Source organism: Triturus cristatus, chromosome 12 (assembly GCF_964204655.1).
Source record: "Triturus cristatus chromosome 12, aTriCri1.1, whole genome shotgun sequence".
NCBI lineage: Eukaryota > Metazoa > Chordata > Amphibia > Caudata > Salamandridae > Triturus > Triturus cristatus.
Genome location: NC_140595.1, coordinates 427,950,785 through 427,967,456, shown reverse-complemented (window position 1 = coordinate 427,967,456; position 16,672 = coordinate 427,950,785). Strand labels below are relative to the sequence as shown.

The 16,672-nt window shown below is 45.8% G+C and overlaps 1 protein-coding gene across 1 annotated transcript in view; it reads right to left on the bottom strand.

The window, feature by feature from the left end:
• Positions 1–16,672, bottom strand: part of WTIP (WT1 interacting protein) — a 424,743-nt gene that overhangs the window by 104,340 nt on the left and 303,731 nt on the right. The window lies entirely within an intron of this gene.

Below are 16,672 nucleotides of genomic sequence, written 5' to 3'. Positions count from 1 at the left end.
TTCTGTCCCTTCTCTTAATGTGTTTACAGCCAGAATGGAATGTGCTTAATGTGGGGATGATCTGCTTTTACAGTTGGGAACCGGCAATGTAGTTGTAATTATGTTCCGGGTTTCTGAAACATGAATGCGACCCTTTTGAAGTTTACTGTGGGAACTGAATCGTAACCTTTGTTTGCCATGTTGTTCTATGACCAAAATGTGTATAAAAGGAGCGATCCACTTGTGCAATTTGAAGCAGTCTCCCAGAACCTACACGTTGTGTACTTCTTGTGACTTCTGTATCCCTGCAGTAAATAAACGCTGATCTTTGACGCCACCGGAAGTGTCCCAAGTCTGTGTTTTGTACGCCGGAACAGGTAACCCACGAAGGTTTCAGGTGTTGTCCCCTGGCACCGCTGGGCCTTAGAATAGCCCAGTCCTTCACTACTATTAAGAAACTATGAGGGCTGGAGAGAAAGGGTCAGCCCGTTCGGGAATCAAGACAGCAAACCCCAGGCATTGACCTTGAATCCATTCCAGGAGAGTAAGGTTCAGAAGATCTAAGTTTCCGGAACTCGGAAATGTTGGTAAGGACACTCTTAAGAGTACTTGGAGGGGATGGGATACAGGCTCACAAGTGGTTATGCAGAGCAAAGGCACTTCAGCCAGATGGGCCGCTTATAGATCTTCCAGCAATTAGGCAACTCATCTGCTCACAAATCAGTCCAGCTCATTCTCCCACAGGAAAAAGCACAAGGATTTCCAGGAGTTCATGCTTGGCCAGGGCCTTACGGAAAGAGGACACCCGAAAAGGTTGAGCCCCAGGAAATGACATTGGCCAGAGAATGTATTTAACTTCCTCTGGCAGCCAGAGAGGGAAGGCTACTTAGAAAGAGAGGTTGGTTTAACTATAGTCCAGAAATCCAGCACAACCAACTATGAAAGACTTCACTACTTATTAGATGGACTAGTTTCATGGAGTGGGTTCCAAGAACAAGACATGCAGGAGGTCATGTCCATATTAGTCATAAGACAGCCCACAGAGTGAATCCCCGTCTTGCATATCAGTAGACAACACCATACGCTATGCTACCATGATACGCCCTCAAACTGAATAGATGGAGTACCCCGCACATGAGAATAGGCAAGATGAACCAATTGTTGGAGGGGGGTTTAGGGGCTGTATGAACACTCAACTGAGTAGGTGTCAGTTCGACAGGAGTACAGGTAAAAAGGCCTGTGAACCTGGACTTAATGGTCACCACCATCAGCAATCTATGCAAGGGCTATTGGCTTTGTCAATGTGCTTTAGCCATGCTGTACAACATTGCGGCTACTGATTAGCATGGCTAAAAGGTAGTGGTGTCGTGGAGTGTGTAGAGTGCAATGGTGAAGAGTAGAGTGGCAGAGTGCTGTGCATTGGAGTAGAGTGACACAGAATGGAGTGGCATAGAGTGGAGTGGCGTAGAGTGGAATTGTGTACAGACTTTGACTTTTAAAATTCTTTATTTAGACAATCAAGTCCATTAAAGTGCCAAGTACAAGATACAAAGAATTGTGCAAGCATAAATAGTTTCACAATATCACAATTTGTGCAAATAAATAAGCAGCAACTCATTGTGCAATATAGTCAATTCATATAGATCTTAAAACAGATGAACTCATAACATAATATCTTTAAAATGCAACAAGCTAATGCTGTAGACTAAACACTAAGATTGTGACAAATGCTAAGGATAAGCTTTAGGCCTTACTGCATATGTACATGGCAGTAAATCATTTTGACAGATGCGTGGGATTTGTATGTCCTACAATAGTCTAGTCTGTTTGCATTTTTATCTAGGCAACAATTTACAAAAATTAAGAACTTCTGAAGTGAAGGTTTGATTCATCTGCGTGATTAACATGTAAGTAAACCAGAAGGTTATAAGTAAAGTGCTAAGATTTTAAAGTGCCAGATACTATAAATATTGAGATACGGAATGTTCACCAGAGATACTGTGAAGATGTGACAAGCTGACTCTAGACTAAGAATTTCGAATTTGAGAGTATAGGTAATGTTCGTCTGAATCCAATAATAAACTTGTATTTAACCCATATTAAAGTGTCTACATTTGCCTAGCAGCTTCCCTCTTATTCCCACTAATTATTAGAGTTTTGTGGACAACAGCGATACAAGGGCAGAGGAGGTAATCTAAACAGTATCTATTCAACTCTAGAGGCAGCAGAACTCAAAAGGATTCGCTCCAGACACTACTCAAAGGACCTAGGAAAAATCAAGCAATAAGGAATCTTAAACAGTTGTGTCCATTTAAGCTATCAAGTATTTTATATTGATCTTTTGAATGTGATAGCTGGTGAGTTGGTAATCCCATGTGATATCCAAACAGAGTAGATGATCCACTGCTTGCTGCGGGCCACATTTTTAATATCCGTGCCTTTTACACTGAAGCAGAAGCTCTCAGGAGGCTTGGAGAAGTAACTGGATACCTAAGTATTTTATCTGCTCTGTTCAGGAATTTAATGAGGCTACCAATTGCTTGTGGTGAGCTTCATTCAAGAGAAATTTAACAGCCACGTTTGTCATTTGTTTATCAGGAAATGGCGAAGCAGTCTTCTGCGCTCATCTAATAAGATGGGGCATATACAGAGCATAAGAGTTGGTGATTCCTGGAACAGGCTATATAAGTGGCACATATTGGTATCCGGTTGGAGCACCCAGGTGAGCAGAAGATCTAATGATGAAAAGCAGCCTATCCAAAGTTGGCAAAACTTCACTTTATAGTCCACTGAGAATAATTCAGTAATGCAGTGGTGTACAGTGTTGTAGAGTACAGTGGCAGAGAGTGCTGAGGCATAGAGTACAGCGTCATAGAATGCAGTGGCGTTGATTAGAGTGTTGCATAGTAGAGTACAGTGGTGTAGAGTACAGTAGTGGAGTGGAATGGAGTAGAGTTACATAGAGTGCAGTTGTGCAGAGTAAAGTGGCATTCAGTGCCGATGGCATAGAATGGTGCAGAGTTGAGTGGTGCAGAGTATAGTGCGTTGGAGTGCAGTGGCATAGAGTGGAGTGCTGCAGAGTGCAGTGGCACGGAGTGATGCAGAGTAGAGAGCTGCAAAGTGCAGTAGTGTAGAGAGCATTGGCATAGAATACAGTAGTACAGAGTACAATGGCATAGAGTTCAGTAGCGTAGAGTGCAGTGTTGCAGAAAGAGTATTGTAGAGTGCAGTGGTGTGGAGTAGACTGCAGTGGTGTGGAGTAGAGTGCAGTGGTGTGGAGTAGAGTGCAGAGGTGTGGAGTAGAGTCCATTAGGATAGTCTTGCAGAGTATATTGGCATAGTGTTGCAGAGTATAGTGGCATACAGTGCAGTGGCAGAGTATTCAGATGTACAAAGCAGTGTCAAAGAATGCAGTGGCATATATTATGGCAGTGCACAGTAGAGTGCAGTGGTGTATTGCGCAGTGGAGAGGTGCAGAGTAGAGTGGCATAGAGGGCAGTAGCATAGAGTGCTGTGGAGTGGACCAGAGTGGAGTGCTGCAGGGTGCACTGGCGTAGAGTGCAGCAATGCAGAGTAGAGGGGGTGCAAAGTGCATCAGCAGAGCGCAAAAGTGCAGAGTAGAGTGGCGAGAGGTCGGTGGCAGAGAGTGCAGTGTTGCAGAGTAGAATGTCAGTGTTGTGAAGTGGCATATAGTAGAGTGGCGTAGAGTGGAATGGCGTAAGGTAGAGTACATTGTGTAGAGCATAGTGGTGTAAAGTGTAATGGCGTACAGTAAAGTGGTGTATAGTGCAGTGGCCTAGAGTAGATTAGAGTGGTGTCCTGTGGATTGACAGAGTGCATGGACATGGAGTGGTAGAGTGCATTGGCATAGAGTCTATTTGCATTGAGTGCAGAAATATAGAGTGCAGTGGTGCAGAGTGGCACAGAGTGGTGTGGCCTAGACTGGAGTGGTGTAGCATGCAGAAGTGTAGAGTGGAATAGAGCACTGTGGAGTGGTGCAGAGTGGAGTATGCTTGGTATGGTAGCACACTGCCATTAAAGAAAACACATTATCAATTTAAATAACCAATATGATTGCACAGACATACAGTTTTACTAATAAAACTATACAGTGCACAAAGGATAATGTGTGGAAATGGCATCACCTTGTGTATGGATGTGGCTTGATCATATTAAAGTATTTGTTTCCAACACATTTTCAGATTGAACAAAAATATTGGCATCATTTGTGCTTTCGTAATTCTGAAGTACTTGCACATTTCATTTAAATAATGTGTGCAAGACAAAAACCCTTTACTACTCCCAGAATCCAGCAAGATTGTCACATCAATCCTCTCACTCTGAAGTCTGAGAAAGAAAAGTAACCACCAAGCTCTCTCGGAAGACAGAGCCTGACATTTGACCTCTGTTTTGAAAGCACAGCAAATGTGACAAGATAAGAATAAAATGTACAGGCTTCTTTACAGAAAGGACCACTCAATGAAGTCTACAAGCAGAGGTAGTGTGAAAAGGCTTTGCTCCTTGAGAGGGACTAACATCAGCTGGACAGTCTCAAACAAATAAAGCCAGCAAATAAAAAGCCAGAAAATGTGAGTTACAAACCACAAAGCCAATGGTAAGCAGTGGGAGAGAAGGAATGCATCCCCATGGAAGCTTTCAGAATGTCCCAAAAATGTCTTTAGGAAACCAGACAACTACACTGTCTGTAGGCTTCGACCTAAAAATAAATCAAGGACAGAGTGGCACAGCGTTTTCAAGCCATTCAGATGACTTTCGTCCAAACAATTTTATAAAATCGGGGCATATTCTCAAAATATTATTATGTAAGTTACCATTTTAGGTAATGGGGGTCAATTAGCAGGAAGGTTTACCCCAAAACATTTTCACAAAAGTATTTAACACAGAGCAACACATTAACAAGTCAGTCGGTATTACAGTAGCAAGATTGTTAGACCTGTCCTGCACTTTTAAGGATAAACAAATTGTAGTTCCAGAAAGTTGGTTAAATTACCAATTTCATCTATCACAGAATAGCACACCAAGGATTTTTATTTTGGAAAGTACTTTTGCATGAACGTTTTAATTGCTAATCCACGAATTTAACAGGAACACTTCAAGGAATACTTGGAGAAGCAATGTTTTTAAACGCCAGAATTAGGTGAAAATTTTACAGTTATTAACAATTTATTCACAAACAGGCCAGTGTTCAAGTTTAAAATCGAGGGTGACAACAGAAGAGGTGGAGCTAAACTAAGGTTCACAAGAGGGTAACGCAGTACTCAAACAGCTCATGTTGACCTTTCCAGGCAGCATTTCCTTGACATTTATGGCTTAGTAGCTGGGAAATATTTCTGGAATTTAAAAAATCTAATTGGTCTGAACATATAATAAAGGTTTAGTCCTACTTAACAAAGGTGTGGCATACCACAACCAGTATGAGGAAAACAACTTCTGCTTTACCGGCACAGGTTGCTTTCAGGTGATGCTTTCCAGGTCAACGGCACCTCTTGGCAGGATGGGGTCTCTTTGTTCCAAACCCTTAGCAGAGGCGGGATAGCGCTGCACAACCAAATGCAACACTGCCAGCAATGACCTCAAAACTCATGTAACGGCTTCTTTTTAAGTACAAGAAGTTGGGGTTCAAGTCACAATGGTTTTTGCACAGCCCGAAGGATCTTTGTAAGTGCACAAAAAAAGTCATTTGCAATTCAAATCTGAACATCCTCATTCACCGTCATGATTGGGGGGGGGGCGAGGGGGGGTTAAAAAAGCATCCACGACCCTTAAAAGTGATTTTCAGCTCTGGCATTTTTTTTTTATTGTTTGTAGGAAGAGAAGAGATGTTACAGAGGTGGCAGCTGGCAAAATTAATTGAACAACCATAATCTTGTAAATTTATGTGCTATCATCAAGCTTTTGTAAGTAGTTGCTCCTGTTGAAGGCAGAAGCATGTACATTTCCAGGGTGGAAAATGGAGTGGAACAAAACTTCCACTTATTTCATTGGGGTTTCACCGAAAGAAAACTGGAGAGAGAAAAAAAAAGTTAAATGTCCAAATGTTCCATACTCCGTTTTTCTTTTTTTTTTTTACCTAGTGAAAAATCCGCAAGAGTAATCTTTAGGAATTACGAGTAATCATGGGATTTCCTGGCATTGGGTGTACTATGCATTAGTTGCACTATGAATTAGTTCGAACCCTCTAGTGACTGTCTCGGCTGAGAGGCAAAGTATAAAAAAAAAACATGGAGCTTCAGAATACAGGTGTTTGCACATCCAGTGTAATTCTTCAAAACTGCATTACATTTTCCAAGTGATAAGCCAAGTAGGATGCATAGTGAACATTGAAAGTATAATTCATGTGAATGCATCTATTAGTGGAAATTCTCATTTTAGGGTTTATTTTCCTTTGTTAAATGGTGGAGGGTTCTAACATATCCTCCCACACCTTAATAGGTCCTGACTTAACAAAAGTCCTCAGTATCTAGTGACCTTAATTCAAACCCATGTTGGCAGTAGTTGTGAGAGGTAGGCTTAAGAGTCTAGATGGGGTGGCCAGAACTTCAGTGTAGCTATGCTGAAAAATATCCACACCCAAAGCCTCCGCTGATGGTTAACCATGTGTCCAGTCAACAGCCTCCAGTAAAAAATACCATACAATTACTGCGGCAGTCAAACTATTAGAAAAAAAGTATCTCTGGGTGAACAATTTCTTGATGTGTCCCTCAGTCTATTAACGTTTCATTCTCAGTTGAAACAGAAACCCCAGTTTAAGGACAACGTCCTCATGAGTACATCCTCACAAACAGAACTGTCCTCATGAGTACTTCCAGGTTCTACACACTTTCCAAGTGTATATCCAGGTGCCAAACAAACAGAACTGTCTGAGACCAAGAAATCTTATGTCAATATTTTCAGCTGTGAAGGCACAAGAACAAAAAAAATGTGCTTTCCTGTGAAAATTGTTCTACAGGTTGAGGGTATTCCAGAATCAAATGAGTTGCCTTTTTCCACCATCAAGTAGTAGCATTATGCTTCCAAACCTGATGGCGGAAATAGAATCTTAAACTGGCAATTATTCTGTTGGCCTAAGGCGCTTATGGTCTATTTTGTTCTGTGCCGAATACTCAGCCTAAGGTTGACAACCCAAAAACTTTTGAGTTAGATGCTTTTCCAAGCACAACTCATAAATGGCAGATTAGTGAAAGGAATATGAACCTTGAATAGATACACATTGCAAAACTGACTAAAGCAGAATTGGCTAAGGCAGAAATAATATTCTTTGGTCTGAAGAGTTGTTTGGCACTTCAGCCTTTTGACTTACCTATTTCTTGAAACAAACGCTCCTTATCCCGTAATGTTTAAAATGCAAATGTAGTGGATCTCCTTGATAAAGGTGTGCCTCTTAGTTCCCTAATCGGCTACAAAGCCATTTTTTCAGGTACATCAGCTATGAAGAACGATGTTACCAACACCACGGAAATGTAGAAATGCTGTTCTAAACTAATGCATTTATTATACAACTGTACATACATGGGTCTTTTTCCAACCCTTATGGGACATCGCCAACTTGCTGGATAGATATGGATGATAGGATTGTGGCCCTAAGAAACAGAATGAAGAATCTGCAGACAGAAAATAAGATGAGCAGACATGCTCCTTCTTGTAAACAAAGAAAAAGCCTCACTATACACTACTCCCTTCAATCTTACCACAAAATGGGAATTCACTTCACTACTCAAGTGGTTAAAATGTGGAACTAGCTTACTCTAAAGGTCTATCCCTCAACTCAGATCTTAACATAAGTACACAATTAAACCACTTCTATATAAGGTGGTCACACATTGGTCAACATTGCCACAAGGCACTGTCCAAGGAGGCGCCTATTCTAAAAGTAGTATAAATTAGTTCATGATAAGCCCACTGATTAGCAAAACTACTCTGTCTGGTGATCAACAGCTAAGGAGTGAACAGGGAACCATCAAGAAATTGAGTCTTCATCAAACAGGCATACTGAGTGGAATCTCTTAGTCATTCTATAATTGATAGCTTATGAGGAATTAAGGCAGAAGGAAGATAAATCAAATGCCCCTTGAAAGGTTAAAGTATTGCAAGCATTTAGCCACGTTCTACATCACTTAAAGACTAGATAAGCAAGCATTAAGACATATCTACAATCCAGAAATACATGTATGGAAACTCAGGGCAATGAAACGCAATCATTCTATAGAGCACAAAACTACTGATATTTCTAGACAACATAATTACTGAGTAGGACTTGATGAGGTATGGCTCTACCAAACATCATCGAGAAGTTGAGTTCTTCTCATTCTGATGTGCATCTTGGTGTCAACTATCCGGAGTTTCATCTCAAAACAAAAAGTCCTAAAACAAAAAGTGCTGATGCTGGAGAACAGTTCATATTTAGTACAGATCCACAATGGTACATCGTGAAACAAGGGATGCGTGGGGAAGATGCTGGGACTAAAGAAATGAGAATGGAGGAAGAAGCTTACAATGTAAAATTGTAAGAAACCATTATATAAACCAAAAACGGAACCAGAAGATCCTCTGTTTGAACAACTTCAAAGTCCTCTCATGTGAATGCTTCCTTTTCAGCACGTGTCCAATGCCCAGAGTGCTGAACTTATCATAAACTCTCAGTGTGTCTAAGAGCTTTGTAGCGATTAACTTAGCTCTCAGAAACTTTACCAGTGAACGGTATGTTTCAATTTTATATGAACTAAAGTAGCTTTGCATGACTAATTACATCTGGGAAAAAGACAAAGCTATATTTAATAGTTTACACAGATGTTAAGTAGTAAACTTAATATAACACATAGAGCTAGCCGTATTTACTGCAATCTTGAGCGCATTAAAAAATAGCACCTAATACTGCACAGCTAGTCTGTTAAAAATTAGTAAATAGCAAGGAAGATGGCAGACTAGAGCCGCCGCGTCTCGCGTCTCCGCTGGGCTTTCAGTTCCCAACTGGTCCGTAATGGGAGATTCCGTGCCAAAATAACTGAATAAACGCTTACCACAAACACTTGCACCCGCGCGGTGATTTTTTGGTCCCGTCTTGGTCCCGTATTGCTCACGTTTTGCTCTGCTCACTGCTTCAAAGATTGTGGATGCTCATCTGGAGTGGCAGGCTTTGGCAGGCTGCGAGGACAGCCTGCTGGAGAAACTTGGACTCGTACTCCTGCAGTAACGGTTCTCGCTCCTGGGTGTCCGGGATCTATTGGTCACGTCTGGATATGGCGCCGCCGAGAAATACAATGAAAGGCACTCGGGCTGCCCGTCTTGCAGGGATGCAATCTTCTGTGCAGCCTGAGGATAATGCGGAAAGCGGGGGAAGGCGCTTTGCACATGCACATAAATCCCAATAAGGGGATGTTTGATCGGGAAGCAGCGGAACAAACTGGATTGTGTTCTAGAGTATCCACAGAGCAGAATGACAGATGAAAGCAAAACCGAGTGTAATGAAGCTAGTTACTCCCCCTTGAGCTCTGTGCAATAAGGAGGCCACACGTGGTTGTGAGGGAACACGCGTTTATTAATTAAATAACTGTCAGCGGGAGCGCCGGCACGGAGCTCCGATCACTTCTGAATCAGCACGCTAATGCGACCTCAAAATGGCCGCCCCCCGGAAGTCTGCTGACGTCACACGCAGTGTGCGTCGCAGACTAGACCGCTGCACCACATCTCCCACCTTCACAAAAGCATGAATTACAGTACTCAACTACAACTAAGAACAGTCTTACTTGTTGTCCATGCTGAACTCCTCGAACCTCCTTGGTAGCATTACTTTCCTACCACAACATGTCCTTCCTCTTCCTTCACCCGTGGTAGGGGTGGAGTCGACCCCATCTGGGTAGGAAGTTTCCCTCTCTTCTCTGAGTTCTGTTCCGCTCCGTCTTGTCTCCTCAGGCGTCTCCTGGGTGTCCTGTTCTTGCTCTGTGCTTTCTCCTCTTCCTCTGCTCCATGTCCCCGACTGGGAACCCCCTTCTTCTCCGCCTGATCTCTTCCGTGCCGCCCTCGCGTCCGGCGTGACTTTGGCATGCCCTGTGTCGTTCAGCTCCCTGGCTGGTTCCGCCCCATTGGCCCTGGCGCATCTCGCCATGCGATCTTGGGCCCATACTTTCCCGTCACTTAGCAGGGCAGACCTGGAGTATGGCTCCACAACTTGAAACAGGGGTGTGAACTTGCCGTCTCCTTTCTTTCTGGGTGCTGGTACTTTATCTCTCACCCATTCCCCTCTCTCAAGTGCAACCTCCTTGGTGTTGTGCCTTGTGTCGTAATAGTCTGTGTACACTGCTTGTGCCCTCTCCAGGTTTCTGCCCACTACTGCTGGAGACCAGTGACTTTGTACCGTGAGCTTTTTCCAAGCCACATTGTCCTTAGTGAAAGGCTCTCTCCCTCTCAGCACTCGGAATGGACTGTACCCCGTGGAGGCAGGAGTTATCCGGTACGCCCATAACAGCCGCTTCAGCTCCTTTTCCCAATTTATCCCTTGGCTGATTGCTGCTTGTACCGACCCCATAATTACCCTGTTGAATCTTTCCGCGGCTCCGTTTCCCGCAGGGTGATACACCGGCGTGTGTCGGGCCGTGATTCCATTCCTGTCCATGAAAGTTTGCCACTTGGCCGAGGTGAATTGCGGGCCATTGTCACTTAGGATCCCTTTGGGAATGCCTTCCCTTATGAATACCTCGGTGAGGAATTCCAGTATAGTGTCCGTCTCCGCATTCTCATCCACGTGGACTTCAGGCCATTTGGAGTAACGATCGATGACCACCGTAAGGTACTTTTGGACTCCATTGGCGTCTTGTATGGGACCCAGGACATCAATCGAAATTTCTTCCCATGGATTCTCGGGACACTCAAAGCGCCCCAGGGGTGGACGTAGCATTCTTTGGGTCTTATCCGCATTGCTGCATTGTTCACACGCCCTCACATGGCGCTCCACTGCGAGGTCCATTCCCGGCCACCAGTAGTCTTCCTTCGCTCTTCCCTTCGTTTTCATTATCCCCAAGTGGCCTTCATGTGCGATGGCCACAATGCGTGCCCTTAGCGTGTTAGGGGGAATTACTTTGCTGCCGCGTAGCAGGAAACACGGGTTGTCCCCTACCGACAGTTCCTCTCGGACCTCCCAATACTGTTTCAGTTCCTCCTCTAGTAGTCTCTTGTCCGGCCAACCCTTGGTTACATACGCTTTAACTGCTCTCATTTTTCCGTCATTGTCGTATTCCATTTCCCATTCTTGTCCACTTATGGCCTTCTCGTGGTCGCCGGTGAATGCCACCGCATACTCTTCCCACCCACCTTCTTCCTGGACTTCTGAGACCTCCTTGGACGCGGCTCTGACCAGGTAGTCCGCTACCTTGTTCTTGTGCCCAGGTAGGTACTCTACATCGTAGACGTAGTCTAAGAGTCGCAGCGTCATCTTGGCTATTCTCGGTGTGGCATGTTCATGTCCGCAGGATGTGAGGACCTTTACCAGTGGCTTGTGATCCGTGTGCAAAAGGAATCTCCCTCCCCACAGAAATTGCCTGAACCTCTCCATCGCCCACACAACTGCTAGCATCTCTTTTTCGATGACGCTGAATTTGCTTTCATTGGGGGCCAACGTGCGAGACGCAAAGCTGATCGTGGAGGTCCTCCCTTCTGTGGATCTTTGGGTGAGGACTGCGCCGAGTCCCCTGTCGCTGGCATCCGTGGTTAGAACGGTAAGCGCTGTCGGGTCAAACCCTTGAATGGGCACCGCCTCACAGATATCGTTCTTCATCTCTTTGAATTCCCGCTGTTGTTCTTCCGCCCACTGGAACGCCGCTTTGTCCTTCAGGAGCGATCTCATGTGGTGGGTCTTGGAGGCAAAATGTGGTACAAATTTGCTGTAAAATTCAGCCATGCCCAGGAACGTCCGGACGTCTTCCTTACTTGAGGGCGTAGGTGCGTCTTTAATTGCTGCCACATTGGCTGACTTGGGTTTTATGCCCTCTTGGCTGATCTCGTGTCCTAGGTACGTGACCTTGTTCATGCCAAACTTACATTTGTCCCATTGGGCTGTGAGCCCGTTCTGCCTTAGCACTGTTAGCACTTCTCCCAACTTCCTGTTGTGGTCCGCCATGGATGTGCCCATCACCAAAATGTCGTCCTGGAAGAATTGGATGCCCTCCTTCTTGTGGAACAGCCGGTACATGAGCTTTTGGAAGACGGCTGCTGCTGAGGCTAACCCAAATGGCATCCGCAGGAATTTGTAGCACCCAAACGGGGTGATGAACGACGTCAGGTGGTTGCTTGACCTGTGTAGGGCAATCTGGTGGTAGGCCGACATCAAGTCTATTGTGGAGAACCACCTTGCCCCTTGGGTCTTGGCCAACATCTCATTAATTCTGGGAAGGGGGAACCTGTCCACGACAATGTTCTTGTTAAGCTCCCTGAGGTCCACGCACAACCTCACTTTCCCGTTGGGATTCTGTGCCACGACTAAAGGAGCCAACCACTCTGCGTTATCTATTGCTTCTATTATCCCATTGTCTTCCAGCCTCTGCAATTCCTCCTGCACGGCCGCCCTGGTCCGGAATGGGATGTTTCGCACTCTGTGGGACACCGGTCGGGCCCCTTCCTTTAGGTTTATCTTGTGTGTGAATTTCGCTAAACGGCCGATGGAGTCTTTGAAGACTTCAGGGAATTCTTCTTTCCACCGTTGCGCCTCCAGACCCGGCTCCTCCTCGGTCAAGAGCACTTGCGTGCGTCCTCCTGGGTTCAATTTTATCCCTAGCTCGCCCTGGTCCTTCCAGCCCAGTACTGACGGTCCTTTCTCCGCCACGTATAATTTCCCTTCGCACCTTCTGCCTTTGAACTCGAAGGTTAGGGGGCAATATCCTACCATGGGTATGGGTTCCCCTGTGAATGTTACGGGGTGGATGTCCGTGGGCCTCAGCCAGTACTCTGTTCCCGGTGCGAAATCTTCCTCCCATATCTTTCTTCTGATGATCGTGTAGGGCGATCCTGAGTCCGCGACCATAGTGGCTCTCACTCCCCCTATGCTCACCTCGCACTTCGGCTTCTTGCCCACCGAGCCCTCTATGCCCAGTATCTGTTCTTCTACGATCAGGATCTCGTCGTCCTCTTCCTGGTTCTCGTCTTCTTCCTCCTTGCCTGTTTCTTGTGCCACGTATTTTACCTGTTGCCTCAGTGATTTCCTTCGGCATACCCTCTCGTAAAATACCACCAGTCCGCAGTATGCGCACTTGGCTCAGAACGCCGGGCATCCCTTGTCGTTGGCAGCATGGCCGCCACTACCGCATCTGTAGCATGCACTCGTGCTCCCTTGCCTCTGTCCTTGCGATTTCGAGTTGCGGGCGTTGTACCTTCTGTAGTTCCGCACGCCTTGTTGTCCTGCTGGCGCATTTCCATCATTGACCTTCCGATCCTCTATCTTGCACACCGCTTGTTCTGGTAGGCGTTCCCGTTTGGCCGCTTCAGCGCACCTCCTGGTCAATTCCGCTTTCTTCACCATAGATACTACGGTCTTTAGTGGTGCGTCGCCATTTGCCCATAACTTCTCCTGAATGGAGGTATTTACCGTGTGCATGATGATCTGGTCTCTGATCAGTTCCTCTTGTAGGCTCCCAAACTTGCACGTCAGGGCCAGCTTCTGTAGTGCTGCTACATACTCATCAACCGTTTCCCCTTTATTCTGTGCCCTGTGGTAGAAGTTGTACCTGTCGATGGCTGTGCACACGGCCGGGCGGTAATGGGCGTCTAGGTCTTCTATCGCGTGCTGGAACACGTTGACGTCCACCGCTGGCCTCACCTCCTTCACCAGGTCTTCGTACACCCTCTGCCCCGCAGGACCTAGATGATGAAGGAGTATCTTCTTCCTCCGCGAGCTCGTGAATGCTGTCTCGCCCTCTTCTTCCAACGCAGACAGGTAGTTTAGGAAATACCTTTTCCAATCCTCCCATGGCATCTCCGGCTCTCCAACTTTGGTTAGGAAGGGCTCGGGATTCGTCAAGGAGAACGTCTGGGAACTCATCTTCCTCCTGGTTCTCCCACGCCGTGCTCCAGAAGTGGAGGTGCCAGGTGCACTGGTTACTCGGGTGCTTCTGCCCCCTGGTTCGTCTTCCTGGCTGGACTCTCCGCTCTCCTCGTGGTCCTCGCTGTCCCCCTCCAGGTTTTCCAGGCTCTGCCCCTGCTCAAGCCCACCTGTGGCGCTCTCCCCGCCTTCCCGGGTCGCCTGGGGTGCTCTCGCTCCTCCTTTCTGGGCACGGGGCTAGGGGACCTGCTCTCCTCCAGGCGTCCCCTCGGTGCGCTCTCCGTTGCACTGCCATGCTCCCGCCTGCGTGTGTTGTGGTCTCCAACCAGTCACTTGCCCCCACGTGGGTCCTGGAAACAGCGCTGGGCTCCATCTCCTCCTCGTCGCCATTGTAATGAAGCTAGTTACTCCCCCTTGAGCTCTGTGCAATAAGGAGGCCACACGTGGTTGTGAGGGAACACGCGTTTATTAATTAAATAACTGTCAGCGGGAGCGCCGGCACGGAGCTCCGATCACTTCTGAATCAGCGCGCTAATGCGACCTCAAAATGGCCGCCCCCCGGAAGTCTGACGTCATACGCAGTGTGCGTCGCAGACTAGACCGCTGCACCACACCGAGCACTTTCAAATCCTCGCAGACCATGGCTTTAAAATCTAAACTAAGTGTCTGGGCCAGAAGAATGGGATTTCTAAAGGGTTGTATGTTGGAACAACGAGTTCCACAACAACTTCTTCCATAACAACAAGGGCGAAACCACGACCTCGTCTAAACCACAATTTTTTTACTGCGCATTCCTTTACCACGATTGTTCGTGTTAAAGGAATGCATGTTAAAAAAAAAATGCTTATCAACTTCTACCCCAATCCCCAGACCCCCTAAGAACTAATCCCAAACCCCCACCCACTAAAAACTAACTCAACCCCCTTATAACGAATTCCCTCCCACCCTAAAAATAAACACGATCACCCACACCCCTAAAAACTCAACTCCCAAATACTAATCCCCTCACACCCTCTAAACAAACACGATCACCCATACCCCTTAAAAACTAACCCCGATCCCCTAAAAACTAACCTCAACCCCTGAATACTAACACCAAACCCCCACCCCCTAAAAACTAACCCCTCCCACCCCCTTAAAACTAACCCCAAACTCTGCACCCCTAAAAACTAACCCCAACCCCTCCCACCCCCGTAAAATTAACCCTGATCCCCCACACCATCTTAAAACTAACCTCTCTTACCTGTTCCTGTGTGACGCTCCTCCGAACTCCGCCCTGCCCAAACACTAGACCGAATCAGTCTTAACCACGCACATTCGTGGTTAAGGATGAGTCGTCGTTCGGGCAAGTCGTTGTTCAACTTGCGTGAGTCCAGAACTCGTTGTTCTGGAGTCGTGGCAAAGGTTGTTTCCCTTTCTAAAGATCAACAGTAGTTTCCAAATCAGATGCGTCTGAGGGGCACTGCTTGTTGTCTGATATGAAGTTCCTGTGGAAGGAAGATTTCATCGGTAATTGTACTCTCTTAACATAGCTGCATTTTGAGCACTGCTAGAGGCTTACACTCTTCATTTGAGGTTGCATTGGCTCTGCTGGTGAGATACAGCCACAACTCAATGGGGGCATAGTCTGACGCATATGGTGCCAGATGTGCATCTCCAATAGAAGACAGCAGCTATGAATACCTGGAGCCTTCAAGGATCTATAATATGTCCTATCACTTCAGTTTATTGATAAAAGACCGAAACAAGTTACAGAATAAGCAGCAAGAAAAGTCTGAAACAGGGTACCACTTTTGAGGTCTGCTATAATAGGAGATTCCAGATCCCAATAGGATGCGCTCAGAAGCGTATGCCAGGAAACCAGTGATGTAATCATAGATGGAAGGGAAGAGCAACGTTTTGTACCTTCGATTGCAAGCAGTTAGTATCACAGTGGAGGAGTCTCTCTCTCGCTCTCTCTCTCTCTCTCTCTCTCTGATATGAAAGCCTAAACAAGAGTTTCAGGAGAAAAAAAACATCTTTCTTTATGAATCTTGGACTAGAAAACCAAGAGGTCGCATGAGATGCTGAAGTTGCATCCTAAGTCTCTGCCATCACATGGCACAATTCCTCTTCTGCATAGGCGCACCCAGTAACCTGCCTACAAGGGCACAACACCGCTTCCTAGGCGCTTATGTTGGGACATAATGAAAATGCACTTTTTTAATGTTAGCTGACCTTCTATAGGAAGCATACCGTCCAAGGTGAACTAGAATTTCAGAAGAATGAAGCACTTTCGCATATATTTCTCTCAGAAAGTGTTGTATGGAAGGGGAGGAATACGAAGAAGTGCAGTGTTCATATTGGGGCAAAAAATAAATAAATAAAAATGACACGCGGGACAAATGTCATCCTCCAATGCACTGCGTAACAGTTTCAAGCGTGAAATGCATACTGAATATGCGCAAGTGAACTCAAGAAGGGAAGAAAAGGGGAAGAAAAGGGGAAAAAAAAGGGGAAAAAAACTCAAATACATTTAAAATCTTGGAATAAAATGCTACTGCTAGCAAACATTCTGGAACAGAAGGGCTCATTTCCCAAATCCCTTTAACACCTACAGAAACGATTTGCAGCAGTTTAGGTTGTGGGCATTAATTAGCATGGTTCATG